We start from the raw sequence: 21,606 nt of genomic DNA, 5'->3' as shown, positions 1-21,606 counted from the left end.
AGGAATCTTTGGCAGATGAGAGGTGAAACCCGCCTTCTCATAATTAAGAAATATATTCTGCTAGAGACAACGGTGGTGACAACCCACCTCTAACATGAAATGTTGATTTTTTTTATTGCATTTCCATTTGTCTTCATTGAACTTATGATGTTTTCGTTTTTTAGCATTTTAAAATGTGATCAGCACATTCTTTTCTTTTGACCATATGATCGTTTGCAATGTGACCACTTGGTCCATTGCAAAAGGAATTCTTCTTAGTATGTGGGTCCGGTCTGAGAATATGACCACTCTGAGATCATTGCACTTCGTACTTGAAGACCCGTGTGCTTGTAAATGCCTTCAGGACCTGCTTCACTTAAACTAAGATTTCAGCCACAAATGCATGTAGAAAAATCTGTTAGGCAATCCATCAAACATAATGGTTAGCTATTTTTGTGGTGATATTATGGATCCCAGGCAGCCAATCCAACTGACTTTGCAGGTGGATTCTCATGAATCATTTATATTGGGGCAGGTTATCTCAGTATTCCATAACAATCTTTCATTTAGTGATACAAGCATCAAGTGAAAGATTGTTTCAGCAATCTGCCCCACTATTAACGGGGTAACCAGGCAAAACTTTGATTCTCAAGAAATAAGTTGAAAAAAAAAAAAAAAAAAAAAAATTGGGAAAATACAAAAAGGGTCATTCAGGTGTTTTTGCCAAGTCATTGAAGGATGGATTCTTGAAGTGAAATTAAGATTCTCTGATAAAATGGAAAAGTTGATTTTGTTTGGAAAAGAAAGAAACGGAAAGTTATTAAATCAGAATTCCTATATGCAAGAGAGAAAACCAACAGTTGCTGTGGAAGAGAAAGATAGCAAATGATTATTTGAAGAAAAAGGGAAGATAATAGAGAAAAGGTGTTGAAGTAGAAATAGTGATCACAACAAGAGGGAAGAAAAATTGTCAAGGAAAGCCAATTTTTCAGACGAATCTCCTTCATAGTTCCTGACAAATCCACATTAATGCCAGTTTACAGATTATGATGGATTCTCTCGTCGATTTCAACGTATGAGCTTCTACAACTAAGTTGCTTGGAAATCCCTACAGATGATTTGTTTATAGTGGGAAAGGCTTTGTGTAGAACCAACCACACTTTTTGGTATTACTGCTAACCTTTGTCGGTGTAGGTGATTGTCACAAGACAAAGTATACAGTAGCCCGCAGGGTTTTACATCAGAGTTACCTTCTCCTAGATGCATGTCTTAAAGACTGGGGATGCATCTCTCCTAGTCGATTAATGCACCCCCAGATATCAATCTGGAAATTTCTGACTCGGCACGGTACATAAAGCACCTAGCCTTCCCAAATGGTCACCATCTGGCAGTGGCCAGGCTCAACATTGCTTAACTTCAGTGATCTGGTGAGAACCCGTGTGTCAATGTGATTGTGTTATATATATATATTGGAATATTTTAACCAAATAATTATTTTTTATAAGAAAATGATTACCAACAACTTGTTAATTATTTTTGTTGTCTTGAATGTGATTCATTTTCTCACAGATATCAACAAACCAGACCTTTCCAACGATGAGGGGTTTCCATTTTCCGAATGGTGACATTTTGTAAGAGAAGAAGCTATTAACAACACCTAACAATCAACCTTGGAGACGTCTTGGAAATCGAAAGTATTATTTTAGTATCACCGAATACCCATTGGTGTGAAAATTGTGTTGCAACATGGACTTAGGGTCTGCACATTTCATGCACCTCAAAGTTAAACCTGACGTTATATGCACAAGTCCAGCGACCAATGAATGTTTGAATACATTGAGGGGTGAGAGACTAGACGAGGTTACATTTGTGATCCTGCGATTGGGGATAGCATTTACCTTTTAATCCACCGCGACTGGACAACAGTCCATGGGAGTTATAGGATTACACTTAAGTGCTGCAAAGAAGACGTCCACCACATGCTAATAATTTTCAGATGATAAAACATTTGTACGATCAGAGTTTGTCAGATCACTTGCCATCGAAATATTTGTAAAACAGGCACAAGGATGCCACGTTTTGGTGATGGGACAGAGGTTGGAATTTAGTTGATAGTTCAGGACCTATTAGGTTGGTGAATCTTTTTTTTAACTCTGTCTAAAAGTGAGAGACTAGTCGCAGATGCATCAGCCCAGATATGGCAACAATACTCCATGCATGGGTGAATCATGGCCTTGTAGAGATACAGGATACTCTCAAGTGTGAGTAGCCTTTTAGCACGCACGATAGAGAGAGCCCGCTTTTCTCGCAGCAACCTTGGCAATTACCCCAATGTATTTGTTCAAATTCATGTTGTCTGTGAATGTTAAGCCTAGGAGCTTGAGGGAAGTAGTTCCAGGCAGTGTCTCATTAGCTTTTTTTAAGCGATGTGCTTTGGGTTCAATCCAGAGTCTCTTCCTGATGGACAACCCACTCATCTTTCTTGCACACCAGAATTCATCTTTGTTGCTGTCAAATGTTTTTCATTATTATATTCTTTCTTGTTAACAAAAGTTGTACCACACTAGCCATTGATGTCTTATCTATTATCTACTACTACTACTACTACTACTGTAACATTTCTCTCAGGGTTTTGGAGATATATTCCACAACACACACACATTACATATATATATATATATATATAGATCAAGAAGCTAAATATATTTTAAATCTAGGTTAGTGTTTTTTTATGTTAGTTTATATATAAATATATATATGTGTACGCATATGCACACACATATATGTATATATATACATATATATATATATATATATACATATATATACATGTGTGATCGTTTATGTATATTCATGTTTATTTATTTGTTTATTTTCTATTGTTTTTGCTAGTTTTAAAACTATCTTACATCGCTATCCTAGAGTAAATTTTATCTTGTGAACACAGTTGTTTGCTATTTCTCTTCTACAGTTTAATAGATGTTGGGGTTCTTTAAAGTACAGGATAGAAAATTTTTCATGAAGGCATAATTTACATGGGTCGTCTAGGTCCCTACACGTGGTAGCTTGTCTTATTATTTTCCATTTGACTACCGGCTAAATAGAGCACACACAAAGGAACAGGTCAACCAGAGGTCAAATAGACCTTTGTCCGATAAATGCATTCTCGATTGGTATATATATATATATATTATTCCTTATTGGAATTTTTTATTTTTGAGATGAGCATTGTATGTTAATTTTTTATTTTATTTCGGACTATTAGTCTCATCTTATCTTTTTATTGGTGCACAACGTTTCGGCCAACTTCCTCTGGCCTTCGTCAGGTGGTAACCGCGACGGATAGGAACTTCGAATCTCCTAACTGCATTCTCAGCCATCACTGCCATCCGTAGTTGTTGTCGTCTCACCACATTTTTTGACCAATTACCTCTGGCACGCTTTGGGTGGGATTGAAACCACTATCTTCAGACAATGTTCATCTGGAAAAAATGTGGTGAGACGACAACAACTACGGATGGCAGTGATGGCTGAGAATGCAGTTAGGAGATTCGAAGTTCCTATCCGTCGCGGTTACCACCTGACGAAGGCCAGAGGAAGTTGGCCGAAACGTTGTGCACCAATAAAAAGATAAGATGAGACTAATAGTCCGAAATAAAATAAAAAATTAAAATGCATTCTCATTGGCTGATAGGAAGGGCGCGGTGGATACTAGAAAGCTGATTGGCTAACTAAAATTTCAATAGAAGAGGAGCATATAAAAACGATAAACAACCACAAAATTCGCACATAAGCCTGAAGAATCCTAGAGTGGATGAAACGCGGAATATTCAGTGTAGCTTAATCGCCATATGCATTTTATAACTTACTAACTAGCTCTACCTACGTATATTGAGCACTTTTGAAGTAAATACTTAAACTTTACGCATAAATCTATACTTTTGTATATTAATTTTATGTGAGTAAATTAAGCAGTTATATATATATATATATATAAGAGGAGGATTTTGTAGTTTGCTTGAAGCATTGTGTGTAGTGTGAGAAAGTTGGGTTTAAGGGCTATGACTATGTAGTTAGTGGGAACAGTCTATGTCAAAGAATGATGATATGAAGGAATTTCACTAATTTGCAATCATATCGATTTAAAAAAAAAAATTTTTTTTTTTTATTATTACGTTTTCCCCCCAAACAAGGCACATTGCCACTTTGGTGTAGGGGGCTACTATCAGGGGCAACAACTACTGGGGTACTATGTAGGGAGTTGGGCAGCAAGATGTCGGTTCACGTTACACTTGAACTTCTGCATGTCAGTACAGTTGGGGAAGTAGGGACCTGGAGTGGAATTCCAAAGTCTAGCGGTTCTGGGGAAGAAACTACTGGAGTAGAAGGCTCTCTTACATCTAGGGATCTCTACTGTGTAGGGGTGAGATTTAGCTGCTTTGTCGAGCGTGTTTACGTTGTGGGGGCACAAGTGCTTGCAGTTCATCAGAGTATTCACCATTAACATACTTGTAGAACAGGCAGAGGGATGCAACATTTCGACGATGGGACAGAGGCGTAAGCTTAGATGCCAGTTCAGGGCCTATCAGATTGGTGACTCTTTTGAACCTTGTCTAAGAGTGAGAGACTAGTAGCAGATGCACCAGCCCAAATATGACAGCAATACTCCATACATGGGCGAATGGTGGCTTTATAGAGGTACAGGATACTTTCGGGTGTTAGTAGTTTTCTAGCATGGTAGAGAGAGCCTACCTTCTTTGCAGCGGCCCTGGTAATGTTTTCAATGTAATTGTTCCAACTCATGTTTCCTGTGAACGTTAGGCCAAGGAGTTTGAAAGATGTACTCTCAGATAAAGAGTCATTGGCCATTGCTATTGATGGTAGAGAGAGTTTCTTGTAATTATTGAAGGAAACTAGTTTAGTCTTGGCAGCATTGAACATGACCATCCATTTTTGTCCCCATTCCATTACAGATTGGAGGTCATCCTCTAGTGTTTCTGCCATTTCTTTTGATATGTGTTCATTTGTTTTCCTGTCGTGCCTGTTATAGAGTGTGGTGTCATCAGCAAATATACCCATCTCAGAAGCAATTTTGTCGGGGAGGTCATTTATGAATATCAGGAACAGTAGAGGTCCAACAATAGACCCCTGGGGCTCTCCCGCATTTATATCATATTGTTTAGATGTACGACCGTCGAGTACAACCTGGATTTTTCTCTTATCTTAGAAGGATTTACTTATGTCAAGTATTCTACCAGTGATACCGTAGGATTTAATTTTCCTGAGGAGACCCTCATGTCATACCCTGTCAAAAGCCTTAGATATATCTAGAGCTACCGCTCTGCCCTCCTCGGTTTTGTCCATTTGTAGAGTTTGGAGAGAACTGGAGCTACTTCAGCTGAGCACTTTTTTAATAGCACAGCTGGGATGAGATCAAGTCCACATGCTTTTGAAGTGTCCAGATTTTTTATGATAGCATGTACCTGAGCAGGGGTGATTTTTAGATCGTCTAGCGTGGCGTCTGTTCGTAAAGGAAAGTAAGGTAGGGGGTGGTTGGAAGGGTCCAGTGTGGAGTTCGAGGCAAACTGGCTGGCAAGCATATTAGCTTTGTCGGTTGCTGAGCAAACAACCTCGTGATTGTTGGTTAGTGGGGGAATTGTTGATTGCCCATTATTTACTACATTGTTGTAGAGTTTCCAGAAGTCATCAGTTCCTAGTTTTTGTGCTTCAATGCCTATTTTAGTGGTTTTAGTAAATTCTCTCTTAGCTATCGCTATTTCTTTCTTAACGTTACTTCTAGCTTCTATGTACTTCTGTCTGTTTGAACTGGACTTATGTCGGTTAAATCTGCGGTATGCATGCTGCCTTTGAGCAATGGCAGTTGCGCAAGTCAAAGTAAACCATTGAGGAGAGTGGGGCTTGTCATAAAATTTCCGCATGGGAACATGTGCTTCAATTGCTGTTTTGAACCATTCAGTGGTCTCATTTGCGCACTGTTCAGCAGGAAGAGAAAAAATATTTCTCCATAGGGCATCTCTGATGAGATCCCTGATGGCTTCCCAATCAGCCTTTTTATAATATCTCATTTTGAGCACTGGCTCTTCAGTTTTGGCTCTAAAGTTTAGTGCGATTTCAACCATTATCACTGCATGATCAGCGTTCCGAAGTGGGCTGTCAGCATTCGTTATACAATCATCGGGAACTGTGGTCAAAAACAGATCTAGAAGTGATGCGTGTTCTTGCTGGTCAGAGAAACGAGTTGGAAACGTAACCAATTGTGATAGGGAGTGAGATACAGAGAAGCTATGTGTTGTGCTGCCTACTGCATCTGTGTAAGTAGAGAATCCAAACCAGTTTTTGTGGTGGGCATTAAAGTCACCAAATACATGTACTTGTGTACTAGTGTCGAGGGAGAGTGCTGTGTCTATGCTGTCAGGGATTTTGTTTATTATGGTACAGTCCTGGGTCGAGGGAGAGCGGTAGAGAAAATAATAGTAGCTAATGTTATGTTGCATGTGAAGTCTAAAGCACATAAAGGCTTGATCGTCCGATTCTAGGTTTGTTTCTCTAGTCAAGGGAAGGGCATTACGAATGTAAACTCCAAGTCCGTGCATATGTCTGTCAGAGTCCTTACGGCAGAGTGGGAGATATCCAGGCATGTTAAAGTAGTTAGAGGGAATGGAGGAGTGTAGGTTAGTCTCGCTTAGTGCTAAGATATCCGGGATATTTGTTAGGAGAAATGCTTCAACATCAGCTAAATTATTTCTAAGCTCACGGATGTTCGTGAATTCAAGCCTCAAGGGAGGAGGCAAGTTGGATTTGTTTGACCCTAAGCCTGGTTTAAGCTTATTTTTAGATTGTATTGTCATCATATTTTTTAAAGAGTTTCAGTTTAGGTAAGGGGGAGCTGAACAAGAGGTTATGCAGAGTATCAGACATGCAACACAAGTAGACCAAAGCTGACCTTTCTTCAACTAGGATTGTGGCCTCAGGAAAGCCCACCGGGGATGAGTGCAGGGTCTCTTTCCATGCGCGACATGGCACTACAAACATCCCGATATTATACAACTGTTGATGGAACAGCCGCTCTAAGTGCTATCAAAGAGTTAGGTTAGGGCTCCTGTACTACCAGTCAGAAACAGCAGCCAGGAACTGTCAATCCAGTACCCTCAACCCATCAGAAGAAGGTCAACCCAATCTAACTGCACAGGCATATGTGGCACTAAAGCACTCCGAAGTGCACAGTTTTTAGGGGTGGGATGTGTCGGGAGTGGGGAAAACGGCGTTCATTGCCCTAGACAAGAAACAAGATCTACCACCGAGTGTTGCTGTCGAATCACTGTGATAGCGTCTCAGCGTCTGACTAATAGGCAAAGAAGGAGTATGGAAGCCGGGTGATAAACAGTGCCTATCTACTCCTTAAAAAGATTCATTATCATAATGTGTGTACAAGATGGTATGTGTGTAAATTTCCCCAAATTTTTAAGAATACACTCCGGATCAAAAATTTAAGACCACTTGAAAATCTTTAAAAAGAAACCCTTTTTTAAGGATAGATTTTAAATTCCTTTCACTTAAGGTTACCAATACTACAACCTAAAATTTTTATAGAAAAAAAAAAAAAGAGCCATATTCCAAACATTTAATTCAGAAATTTACATTTTTATAAAATGAGGCATTTTTTTTTTTTTTTTTGCATTTTCATCCCAAACAAGGCACAGTGCCAGTTTGATGTAGAGGTTACTATTTGGGACATAATTGCAAGGATACTATGTAAAGAGTTCTGCAGCAAAATGTCTACTTACATTACACTTTAACTTCTGCATGTCAGTACAGTCGGGGAAGCAGGAACCCGGAAGGGAATTCCAAAGTCTAGCAGTTCTGAGGAAGAAACTATTAGATTAGAAGGCTTTCTAGCATCTGTGAATCTTTACTGTATAGGGGTGGGATTTTGCTGCTTGTCGGGTTTGTCAGGGGTATTTACGTCGAGGGGGTACAAGGGCTTGTAGTTTGATGGAGCATCTACCATTGAAATACTTGTAAAACAGGCAGAGGGATGCAACATTTTGTCAATGGGATAGAGGCTGAAATCCAGTTAGGTGGACACTGTTAAAAGGCAAGGGAAGTTACTCTTCTACCTATCTGGAAAAGATTTTAGTGGTTTTACTCACTTTAAAACGTTTAATCGGTTCGAAAATTATGCAGTGTTTATTGATAAGCGCGAACAAGAAAAATAATGGCAAGCTAACTGTTAAATACGTGAAGTTTGGATAAATAAGTTAAAAGTAAAAAATTATACAAAATATTATTAGAAACCAACTGAATGTATGTTACGGAAACATATTGGTTGGGTTTCTAACAGTATTTTATACAATTTTTTAGTTTTAACTCATTTTCCAAACTTCACATATTTAGGGGGGGGGCGGGGTCATCGTACCGCCATTTTTCTTGTTCACATCTATCAATAAACACTGTACGATTTTTGAGCCGATTAAACGTTTTAAAAGTGAGTAAAACCACTCCAAACTTTTCCAGATAGGTAGAAGAGTAATTTATTTTGCCTTTGATAATATTTGTTACATATCTTTTGACTACGTTTTTGTCATATTATTTGAACTTAAATTCGAAGCGTTTGCGTGGCTGAAACGCTAAGATCTGAAAATAAGAATAAGTCAGAATAATCCGAATAAAAGATGAAAATATCGGTCAAAAAAAAAAAAAAAAAAAAAAAAAAAAAAGAAAATCATTTTATGTAAAGAAAAATGAATTGTACTTCATAATAAAGTATTGAATTTTTCCAAGTTTCATTTCTTAAAAACTTTTAAAAGAGGGAAGAAGGGGTCATCCATATGATGACCCATTAACCACTGGCATGTCAAGTCGGATTTTTAACTCTTATCAAGAGTGGGGGCGGAGTAATAAAGTTGCATCGAGAGTCATTGTTCTAACGAAAGGAGCGTACATTTTGTTCGATTTTATAATAGGGGTTCAGTCAAAAATAGTTTTGTTTTTACAAAACATCATACTCGACTTCTAATTCATACTTCAATCACCGAAAATTTTGAATGCCATTTTCCCAAACAACTTAATATTTTAACTTAAATTGTGTTTTAATTGAATAAATATTGAAAACACTAACGTTTTCGTTTTACACGCGAAACTTCGAAATAAAAGCTTGATCGTCATATTTACAAGTGAGCAACGAAACTGCGCGCATATTTTTCTAGTAACAAAAAATAAAAATAAAACAAGGAATCGTAAAAAAAATATTTTTAAAAAGGGGTAAATATTAAAATTATTGTATCATTTTTAAAAAAGATAAATACAGAAACAATTTAAAAAAAAAAAAAAGAATTTAAAAGTTTGAACTGATGTTATTGGTCGCTATTTTTGCATTTAAATGTTTGAATGAAAAAACAAAGTCCGAAAATTCTAAAAAGATTGGAAATTTGTGAAATTAAAAAATTATTTTATATCTAAAAAGTTTCCAGTCTCGCGATTTGTAAGGAGGGAACATTGGATGCTCCGAAAATATTGGACTCACTCATCTATCAGATGCACAGGCTGAGATCATAGTGTAATATCTGTTCTGAGAACAGATATTATTACACTATTTTAGGCTTATTTCTCCTCCTAGCAGAAAAGAAATTGTTCTATTGAGATCCAATCTTGGGGGGGGGGGGGCTGTATTTACTCACAGTATTGTCTAACTTTACTCTTGTGAAGAGCTAAGTAATTAGGCACTTTTGAGCTAAGATCAAAGTGTATTATCTGTTCGGGCATCATTTAGAACAGACCAAAACAATTTTTCATATTAAATTCAAAATAATCTTCCTCGGGAGCGAAGGGTGGGGTAGGGGCGGATTTTCAGTTTATTAAAAAATGTGTTTAATTTTATTCTCACAGGGGGGGGATACAAGGCAGGGGGAACACTTAAAATTGGGAGTAACCAAGGTATTTGAAAAAAATAAAAATAACATAACCTCAAAATAACATAACCTTTCTCCCCTTTTGTTCACTCGGGGTAGGGGAGGGGGAAGACAAAAAGAAAAAGTGCGAAGGAAAAAAGAATTTTATTTTCAAAAAGTGATAAAAGGAAAAGAAAAAAAAAAAAAAACAATTCTTCACGTGATTCCAAAAAATCCAAAAACGGCCAAACAAAACGGAAGTACTTGTTATTTACCGTCGCTCATATTAGGAAAGTTTATTTGGTTTCATTTGACAAAAAAAATAAAAATCACATTAAAAAAAAAGTAAAAAATCGATTGCGTTTAAATAAAAGAAATAAATAATTTGTAATTAAAACTTAGGATTTTTATTTTTGTAATACGAAACAATTGCCAAAGAAAATTAGCCATTTTGTCGGAAACTATAAACAAAAGACTCAGACTCAGACTCGGTACTGAAATGTTTTAGTTTAACGTCAAAATAAAAATAAAACATTGAAAAAAATAAAACCAAACATTTCTTTGGATAAAATTGTGAAACAATTTCGTGTCTGTATACGGTGTTACGTGATTTAATTATTTATATTTACTATTCGATTTTTAAAACGGAATTCAAAGATATAATAAAGCACACCAACTTAAACTATGTTAAATATTAGTTGATTAAAAAGACAAAATACGGCATAATGAAAATAAGGGGTAGGCAAAAAAAAAAAAAAAAAAAAAAAAAAAAAAATCTCCCGGGCAACGCCGGGTAGGTACACTACACTACAGTTCGTTTGTAAATATAACTTTATGAAAGACAAGCAATGACGTCATTGTCAATGGTCGGGAGGTGGGTTAATAAAATATCACCGCGGTGATCGGAATAAAAATCTAAATATTAAAAAAAAAAAAAAGAAACTTTAAGATTTCTAAAATAAATAAACAAAAAAAAAACGTGCGTTTATTTTTTGTTTATTAATAGTTAGATGGCTTAAAATTTGTGTGTAAAAAACAATGAAGAGGGGGTTACATCTGGACCTTTATTTACGACGACGCAATAGTTACACAGACACTGCGTGTAAATATAAGCACTTTTTTTTTATTATTATTTTAACTCCGTGTAATGACGTCAGTGTTTCCTTGTCTATTCAAGTGTGTAAATGTAAATATAAACATGGGGGAGGGAGAGGTCGCAGACTTTGGAGTGACGTCATGTGTGTGTGTGTGTGTGTGTGTAGTGAAAAGTATCAATGTGTTTCGCATGGAAATAAGCGGCTATCTGGCATCATGTGTTCAACCGAATAAATTAAGGAAGCAACATTTTTTTTTCCTTAAAGACATTTTCAGAGTTCATAACTTCAGATAAACGAATTCAACATTCTAAATACGTACGTCTGCAGATTACGAAATAATAACGTTATCAGTTAGAAATATATTCTTGACATTGAGAGCATTTTTTTTTTTAACTATTCTATACTTTCATCTAACAATTTCATAAACAATTTAGATCTCGCAAAAATTGAATTAATTTGAAAATCCCATCTAAACAATAGCATGGTTCATATTCTACAGAAGTACCTAAAGTCTATATTTTTGTTTACAAGATAGTAAAAAAAAAATAAAAAAAAAAAAAACCATTTTTCTCCATTATTTTTTTCTAAAGAAAGAATGAGAATAGTTTTTAATTCATAAACCGGCTGGCGGTAACTGTTATTGAAAGTCTACACAATTGATATGAGTATACAAGATGGTAAGAATTCGTAACTACGGGTCAAATAGTAGGATAAACTAGACTCTCAAGCCTTGGTTATGACAATTATTAGGTTGGTGAGGAGAGAAGGAAAAATCCAAATAACACTATCCTCCTCCCTCTCTGCTTATTCCGGAATTGTTTTCAGTCGTTCTGAATTCGAGCAATACGGATTCAAGAGAAGAGATGCTGATGAAGAATTGCGCAACGAACGCTTGCTTTACTATATTAACTTTCCGCTGACAACCCTTATCCATTGTCTCTAGAAACCAATTAATGCGCACCGACACCGTACGGTGTGTGTGTGTGTGTGTGTGTGTGTGTGTGTGTTGCGTGTTGCGATACAAAACAATTTATGCGTGATTCTTGAACGAATACTAATTGAAAGAATAAAGTTGCTTTTATAAATTTTTTTTCATTTGAATTAAAACACCCTATTGTTTAATGTGGACGAACAAAATATCAACACCGAAAAAAAAAAATGATGTCATACCCATCACACGATTGTGAAAAGGTGAGAAAAAGTCTTCGTAACAACAAAACACTAGTTAAATTCGGAAGAAACCATAAAGTGTGCTTTCTGCAGTCCATTGGGTGGTCATTTTGGTTTTTAACCTTTTGGTACTTCTACAGAATTTGAACCGCACTGTTTATTTAAAGTCTACTTGGCATGTAATCGCACGAAAATAAAATTTAATTGTTTTTTGGCAGTATAAAAGTTTACGTAAATATTTTAATAAAGTTTTTCTAAAATGGAAGTCATTTAGATTGTCATATTGAAGAAAGGCACGAAATGTTACGTAATGTTTGACAATGAGACGAAAACGTCGACGTGGTTTCTTGGAGTTGTATCGAATTCCGAGTTGGAAATAAAAACAATTCAGCGCATACAAATTATTTATTTATATATATATATATATATATATATATATATATATATATATATATATACACACACCAATCACATCATCGTGGTCATGTGCTTCTTTCTTCAGCTGACGTTTGTTCCCGTGAGGAGGGGGGGGTGTAAACACAAAGTCAGTTTTTAATGTGGCTGATGGACATCCACCCTTCATAAAAAGGAGGTACTCTGGTTAGTGTGGGGGGGAAAAAAAACAAAAAAAAAAAACATCGAAACAAACTTCAATATCTCTCCTTTCCCTTCCACAAAGGGGAAGATCATGCCAGAGAGAATAGTTTTCTGGGGTTGAACAGATACTACACTTTTACCCTATACTGTATACACGCAACATCGACAAGTGCGCGTGCCCTTCTGCGTGACGATGTCGTTCAAATCGTTCATCTGTGAAACAGAAACACGCGTCGACGAATTTATAAAAAAAGAATAAAGTTTACATGCAATTCATTGAAATAAAAAAATATCATATACGCGTTTGTGTCTACGTCCAAACGTATTAAACTAAAAATATAGTTTTATTAAAGTGCTCAATACATATGTAGAGCTATTAGAGGTAAAAGTATATAAACAGAAAAATCCATCGTGATTCTGATGTTTATATAATCACACACACACACACACACACACACACACACACACACACAATTCCGGGTTAATATTTGACAGAGTTAAAGCAATAAAGTTTTAACAAGGTTAATACAAGAGTGCGCAAATACCGAAATAGGGCAAATTTTAATTTGTTTTTACATAAGCATTTATATATCGCTACACATTCATGAGCATGTTTCGGTCAGACAGCTACAAATAACTAGAGCCCTCTTCAGGTGATGTTGGTTGCTCACGAATATGTAACGACATATTAATTCTTATGTAAAACAAGTACAAAGTATGTGCGTATACATTGTCTTAAAAAAAAAAAAAAAAAAAAAAAAAAAACGGATCCCCCTGAATGTTAAAAAAAAAAAAAAAAGAAAAAAAAGGAAAAAAAAAATACATATATGAATGGGGATAAAGAAAAATAAACCATCATCAATAATAACTTTGAATTAAAAATCGTTACACTAGGAATTTGCGGTTAAAAATCACGTTCCATCCGTCTTTGTTTACATTCTCCGTCAGCTGATCGTTGACGTTGCGCTTCACGATGAATGCCCTGGAAATGTCACTTCTGTTTAACAGTTTTAAAGTAATCTGTATTCTGACAAACAGCCAAGTTCGTTAGCATATTTTAAAACTGGTAAACATTAATCAGAAGTGACATTTCCAGGGCATTCATCGTGGAAGCACAGCGACCAGCTGACGAAGAATGTAAATAAAGACGGGTGGAACTTGATTTTAACCAAATTTACGAAAATATAACTTGGAGGTTTCGAACAGAAAGGTTTCATTCTTCTGAACATGTTATATAATAGACACACACACACACACACATTATATGGCGGACCTGAGTGAGAGTTACCCCCCCCCCCTTCCCTCTAAGAAAGGCTTTCGGAATAAACACCCCAAACCTCCCCATGTTAAGAACAGCTTTCGTTTTTTTTTTTTTTTTTTGCATTTTTTTAGTGGATTATTATTGATTGGACACTAATATATAGTGGGGGGGGGGCGTGATTCTCGTTCAGGTCCGCCAATCGCCTGACGAGGACTTCTGGTTTTAACTGACCATTTGTCCGAAACATTAGCATGTCCATTGTCGCAACCATTAAAAATATATATTGCACTTTTATTGAGCACTTTTAATAACCTCGTTGAATTCATTGTCACTTTTGAATACCTTTAACATATATATATATAAATAAACGAGATTTCCTTCATTTGCTGTTTACTTCAGAAAATTTGAAAAAATGTTTTTTGTCTTCATGTCAAAATAAAGAAAGGCAAGAAAAACAAAAAATGATTGCGAAAAAGAAAAATTGTCTACCAATAGTTTTGTATTTTCGTGCATTTTTTTTTTTTTTTCAAAAAAAGAAAATGAAAAAAAGAAGGATTTAAAATTAAATATAAAACTGTAAATTCGCAAGGACAAACTAAAAATGTTTATGCAGAAAATAAAATTTTGCAAATCAAATAAAATGAGTAAACCAGAAATATTCCACACTCAAACGGTGTAAAAACTTCCTGTTTTGCGTCGCTTACACTTCTGGTTTGTGAAGTTTTTATTTATCTTGGTACTTATGCACTTTTGTTACCGCACTACTTTAACTTAACTTTAAAATAGAATTTTCAAGTTAAATTCAAGTTTTACGATATCTTTATCAAATTGTAAAGTGAAAGTAGAGAATAATTACAAAACACTCTCCCCTTCCCATGTTAAGAAGGACTTTCTAAACGTTATTATTTCAGCAAGGTAAAAAATGCATAAGTACCTATATATCTGTTATACTAATTGTTATTAAGATGAAGTTCAGAATAGTTACCAACCCTCATCTCCCCTATGTTAAAAATGGCTTTCTAAATAATTTTCTGCGGTTTAATAACCGTGGTAATGTTCTTTAGATAGCCATTCTTAACATGGAGAGGTGGGCTTTGTTAGCTATTCTGTATTAACAATTTAATAAAACAATAAATTTAAGAAATAAACTCTCGCTGAACTGATGAAGTTTAGTTTAATATCAGGACTGGACTGGACACTGTTTGCTGCGAAATATATCGGAGATTCTTGGTTTGCAATAAAAAAAATAAAAAATGCCTTATTCGGGTAACTATTCTCCCCTTGGTTATTTTTACCACGTCTCGGCCTTCAAGTTTTAGAATTGGACCAAAATAAAATGATGCAGCCGAAAAAGATCGGAGGTTACATCGGCCTAATCGTTTTGAATAAAACAGCTAAAATGAGAATCATAGTCCGAATCATTCAAATTATCAACAATCCTTATCTCAAAAATTGCGAAACAGAAGGAAAAAGTTAAAAATTTTACTTACCTTAAAAAATTGGACTTTTTTTGTCACAGACACAATGTCAACATTTGGTTTTTTCCTTGTATTTTATTCCAAGTTTTTTGAAAAGTAAACAAAAGAAAAAATATACATCCAAAACGTGTTGTCAAAGAATTACTGAAGATGAGGGAGTCATGATCCCGACAGCAGGCCAAGAAGGCAGGTATCCCCTAAAAGTTTTGCTTTTTTCTTTTTAGAACGGGAAAGGGGAAACTTTTTAAAGAAGGGGGAGGGTTAAATCCTTTGTGGAATTATTGCAGCTTTTTTTTTTCTCGTGAAAAAAAAAATGTTTTCTTTATAAAAAAGAGGAAATGGAATTGGGTTGTCAGTTGCCAAGGATTTCTTTTTTGTGCAAAGTCTTGATTATGCCAAGAAAAACTTATAAAATCGTAAACTTTCTTTTATACATGTACATAGAACTTGTATATAATAGAAGGATTAATTAAACTTAGAAAAAAAAAAAAAACTTGTTCTGTGTTTATAATTCATATTTTATCATGGGGTGGGGGCGTTTTGCAAAACAACATTAACGCATTTGTGTTTGACTGTTTGACGTTTTATTTATTTTTTTTTTTTATATTGTAATTGGAAAGAAAAAAAAAGGCTCGAATTTATCCGTTTTTTGTTGTTGTTTGTTTTGTTTTTATGTTCCTGTTTTAGACCCTCAATATCTGGTTTTATTGTGTTGAAGTTCTTGCAGTTTATAAAATGAAGGCAGAGCAGAGCACTCACTAGCCGCAGTCAGAAAATCGCACTAACATCGACGACGAAACGGATTGAATTCTACACGAAGTCTTGGAGATTATGGACCACGTGAAACTGAAAACGAGTTTAGAGCACTATTAAGTTTTGAAATGTTTGCAAATAATATATTTAAACGTTCATTTCTGTCAGCAGTTAAAGTTTATGAATCTGGCTTAAATATGCAAGGGTGGGGGTGTCCTTCTGTAGGTCTTTGTATTTATTTACGTATAAGCAAAATATGTTGCTAATCTCTGGATTATTGGACAATATATATTGTGTGATTCTCGTTCATTAGTAACTCTGATAAATAAACACTGACTTATTAATCAAATAAGTATTTAAATTAAAACCAAAAACAATTTTTTAAAAACTGCAATTTACAAAACATGACTATTTTAAATTGATTTTTCTCTAAGGCCTCCACCCGGATAACGCCGGATAAATTAAAAATATATTTTCATGGCAAAATAAAAAAAAAAAAAATGTATTTTTTCCGTCCATAAAAAATATGAACTATAAATAAAGGTTTAGTAACGAATAATAAACTATAACAACTGATTATTTGGTTTCGCAGTTAAAAGAAAAATTAAAACTTTTATTTGATTAAAAAAATTAATTAACATCGAATTTGAAAACATAACTTCTATTTTTTTTTTTTTTTAGAAACAAAATTTAACTCAAGTTTACAAAAAGTGAAACTCAGAAAAGAAAAGCACGTGTTCAGTTTGGAGCCGTCCGAAAGATCGGAGCATTTTTATACACGTTTTTTTTTTGTTTGTTTTTGTTTTTGTCAAATATCATTAAATAAATGTGTTTTATATTTGATAAAACATAAAAAAATATTCAAATGTTTATTTTTTGTAAAAATTAACGGAAAATATCGTATGAAATATTATTGAAGACTTTACAAGAAATCAGATGAGTTTAATATTTTTTTTTTTGTATTCACACGGTATTTTTAGAAAAAAATGTTCCAAAACTTTCTAAAATCGATTTCACTAACAAAATTGAATTTTTTTTTTCTTACAATATATTGGATGCCGTTTTTTAGAAATTCTTGGAGCAATAATGAATGTAAATACTTCTAGTTTTATTTCAGTATTTAATGAGTAAGGCTTAGTATGAAATAAACTTATGGCAAGTGAGCTGCACATAAATATTAGGGTTTCGTTCCATCGTTGGAATTCATCAGGCTAACGAATATATCAGTTAGTATATAATATATATGATGACTAAAATTTGTTTTCTTTACAAAAAGACAAACGGGTGTATTTACTATTTTTTAAAATCAGAAATTAACTGTTAATGCAAAAAATAAAAAGGTATAACTTATTTTGAAAATCTGAAGGGAAAAAAACAATTTCCAAGAAATTTTTGAAAGAAAAAGAAAAACAAAAAACATTCAAAATTATTTTGTTTGTGTTTTGTAATTTTGGTAGAGAATATTTTTTTAAAAACTCTCATCAAAAAATGGTTTCAATTTTGTCTCGTGCGGACAAGGCTTGTTTTTTGTTTTTTTGTTGTTGCTTCTTTGCAATAATAAAATAAAATATTAAAATAAAAAAAATGACCAATATTTTGTTTGTAACACTTTTTTTTTCGTTTCCCTCTTTCTACAAAACAAAACAACCAGAAAGAAGCTGCAAAACTTTCAGCCCCGAATCCGTTTTTACAAAGCGGCCAAAAAATGTTTTGCAAAGAAGCGATGGCGGGTCGTGGCTTTAATCATCCGTCTTGTAAGGCTCCCTTCGTTCTCCTTGGCTTCGTTTCCTTTCGAAAAGTGAGAAATTTCAACAAATTTCACCCACCTCCCACGCAAGCGACATTTTGACGGAATCGCATTTCTCTCCACCGGCGGGAGGGGGGAGGGATAGCCGACTGAAAAGCTAGCAGATTTTTTTTTTTTTTTAGGTTTAGCCGTACTTTCGTAGCTGATTACCCTCTTACTCTCATAGATTGATATGATGATTGTGATGATCGTTGTTGTTGAGCATCATTCATCGGATTATTGTTAGTATTGGTTTCCCCAAAACCTTTCTATTAAGGATTCTTTCTAGAGGAATATCCGTTACTGATGGGAGGGGGGCATGTGAAGGTTGCCAACATCATAAGTGAATATGTTTCTGCGGAACAACCTGGATTCGAACTGATGATGATAATGACCACTTCTATCTTTACTTTATGGATGCAAGCAATGCCGGTGCACGATTGCGCAACGGGTGCGTCACTATAGACTCCGTACACAAGCACAATTACAAGGGATATTCCTTTTAGGGGGTTACTAATACATTATTTAATTTATTAAAGAAGGACATCGAGTAGGCGCTCTTTGTGTGTGCAAGATTTGATATTTTGGGGTTAAATGTATTCAAATTTTAAAGATGACTTTTCATACGCGCGTGTATGTGTGCGTGAGAGAGAGAGAGAGAGAGAGAGAGAGAGAGAGAGAGTTCTTAAGCGGTTTAACAACTAAATTAGCTTGAAACTATCAACAAACTTACTTTACAAGATTATAAAGACTCATATGCATAGATTAAAAAAAAAAAAGATAAATAAAATCAAACAGCTTCTTTAAACACCAAGAACAAAATATAACCCTTAAAAATCCTTTAAAAAGATTTTTCTTTTCTTTTCTCATTAAACGTTTGCAAATAATCTGTTGGTTGGTATTATTTAGCTTTCCCTTCTTGCAGAGACAAAACGTGGCACGAAGTTCATTTTAACACGAGGAAATCCATCTTCCTCCAACAGGGTGCACACCTCTCGGATGGTTCGCAAGAGTTCGTGTTTCGTTGGCATTCCCCGTCTGGCGGTGGGACACTCACAAGTGCGCGGTTTTATATCCTTGTTTTCGTAAGAAATCTTGATCATTTATTGCTGGCAAAGAAAGAAGAAGAATCTTTTAATGAAAAATTTGGGGCTTAAGGACTAATTTTGGAATAAATAAATAAATATTTCTGAAATAAATAATTTTAGGATTTGCAGCTTGTCTTTTTTTTCTTTCTTTTTTTCTTTTTCGAAATCGTTAATGCGTCGGATTTTAAATATCTGTATTGTTTACGTCTGTTTGTCAATAAGTCATGGAATTATTTTGTCAGTTTTAGTTTTTTTTTTTGCAACTTTTTAATATAAATAATTTAAATGCAATAATTGCTTTAAAAAATAATTTTTGTAGTGCTTTTGCGTTCTCTCTTGTTTGCAAAAATAGATACAAGTCTTAAAAAGATAATAATTCAATTGTATACACACAGTGCGAACAACGTGCGCAGAATAAGACGCGTACTGTTTAACCGATGCAGTTGCCGCTTCGAATCATGTTATCTTCCTTTCTTTTTTCCAAGTTGGTTGCCAATGTTCACGTACATAACAATAACAACAACAACGTGCATGCGTCCCCCTCCTCTCGCGTCTAATACACGCCGTATCACACCGGCGGCCGACTTTTGCAATGTTGAGCGCACCGACTGGCAAAAAGGAAGATCACTAGCACATCTGACTACAGATTAAATAGAACATTCTTTTACCTCTGCTCCTAATTCCATTCCTCGTCTAGGAAGAACGATTTTCCTTTTGGAATAATATTGGCTGCTTCTTCGAATGGACATTATTATATCAGGCATCCCCCTCCAGTCCTCCGCCCTTTTCATAAGAAGCGCACTGAGGCTGAAGGAATGACGTCAACAATCCGTCAGGGAACATCCCAGTCCTCGCCTTGTTTTTTTTATTATTATTATTTATTATTATTATTTATTATTTCCCCCCTTTATGTATTAATCTTCTCCGTCTTATTTATGTAGGAGAGAAAGAAAAGGCATTTTATAAAGATGCATTTCTTAAAATCCAATAAAACACACATAATTAAGGCATTTAAAAAATATTTTTCTGTTTACGCAAAAACAAAGAAAAGGGGGAAAAAGAAAGGAAAAAGCGCAAATCGTTAATTTCTTTCCTCATTTCTGCATTTTCATATTCTTCTTTCTCCCCCCCCCCCGACATACTTTTATTGTTTTCCTTAAATTAACAAAAAATGCAACAGAATAAAAATTAACTTTTCCTTCTTTACAATTTAAAAAAACTTACAAAAATTTCAAAAACGTGTTATATTTTTATTTGACATTTTCTATCCGCGGCAAGACCAAGTTCTCCACTCCAGAACTTTAAAGTAAAAAAAAGAAAAATTACCAAATATGGCTTTTAAAAAGATGTTAGTTTATATTTTGTTTGCAACTACTTGCAGTTTTTAAAACACTTAAATAAATTTTTTTACATATTTCTAATGACTTACCTGGAAATAATATGAGTTTAAAAATATTGTTTAAAAAATATTGTTTAAAAAACGCCATCGTTCAATTTTTTGTGCAAAGTTCAAGCAAAATATTAATGTGATAGTTAGTACTACCCACAAGGCATTGGCTGGAAGTCTCTTTAATTTTTTTTAGTTGTTCCTAATTACAAAACAGAGTTAGACACCAGGGTCGTTTTTTAACGTGGAGAAAAGAAACAAAAATAAAAATTATCTCAGTCGTGAAGGATTTCTCCTCCACTGACAGAGAACAAGTGCAGCACTGCAGCATCTGAAGAACAGATACTACACTTTGAGATATTAAATCCTTTATTCATGTTAAAAATAAATTGAAAATCAACAATGAACAAAAAACTTAGGCACATGGCCAACTCAAAAGGGGGGATTGTGGGGGTCGTTGTTCATCCTTGTCATTCCAGAACTAAACAAAATCAAAAGTTTCTCCCAGCTAGTATCTTCTTTCACCATAATACCGCATTCACTCTTTTATACTGGGGGACGTCCTACTTAACTCTCAATTTTTACTTGTCCCGAAGGTCAAGTACGGTCTTCTTCTCTTCCCCGTTTTTTCTTTGGAAAGACAATTTAATAAAAGAGAAAAAAAAAACTTTTTCTAATAAAATCCTAAAGGAATTTTACGAAATATGGAAATTTAAATCACACAAATACTTTCGATTTTATATGATTTCATCTATTTTTTTCTTTTAATAAATTATTATTTTATTTTAAATAAGACTTTTGTGAAAGTCTTGTTACTGGATTATTGATTGCACAAAATATTTGGAAAGAAAATTTAGTGAATGATTTTTTAAAATCTGCAATAGAATTGATCAAATGCGTTGTTTAATTAATAAATAATAAAATGAAAGTGTTTTTGTAATTTCATTTATAATTTTTTTTTTTTTACAAATAATAACATTTAAAAAAATATATTTTTAATTCAAAATTTACAAAAAAAAGTTTGAAAAGTAGTCATTTAAAGATTTTTTTTTATTTCCAATTATAAAAGTAGTTTTTATAATTAGAAATTTACAAAATATAT

General features: G+C 34.3%; 1 protein-coding gene across 2 annotated transcripts in view; it reads right to left on the bottom strand.

Annotated features, from left to right (window-relative positions):
- LOC145248357 (uncharacterized) overlaps positions 1-16,119 on the bottom strand; it is a 264,510-nt gene extending 248,391 nt beyond the window's left edge. Inside the window, exon 1 of one of the 2 annotated variants that reach the window (XM_080110278.1) lies at positions 15,503-16,119. The gene's annotated coding sequence lies outside the window, so the exon portion shown is untranslated. The remainder of the gene's footprint in view (positions 1-15,502) is intronic. The other variant, XM_080110279.1, reaches the window with a different exon arrangement.
- Positions 16,120-21,606: the final 5,487 nt, after the last annotated feature.

This window comes from Euprymna scolopes, chromosome 26 (assembly GCF_053919585.1).
Source record: "Euprymna scolopes isolate OS-2025 chromosome 26, ASM5391958v1, whole genome shotgun sequence".
Taxonomy (NCBI): domain Eukaryota; kingdom Metazoa; phylum Mollusca; class Cephalopoda; order Sepiida; family Sepiolidae; genus Euprymna; species Euprymna scolopes.
The sequence above is the reverse complement of the archived record's forward strand: the minus strand, read 5'-3'. Positions and strand labels throughout refer to the sequence as shown.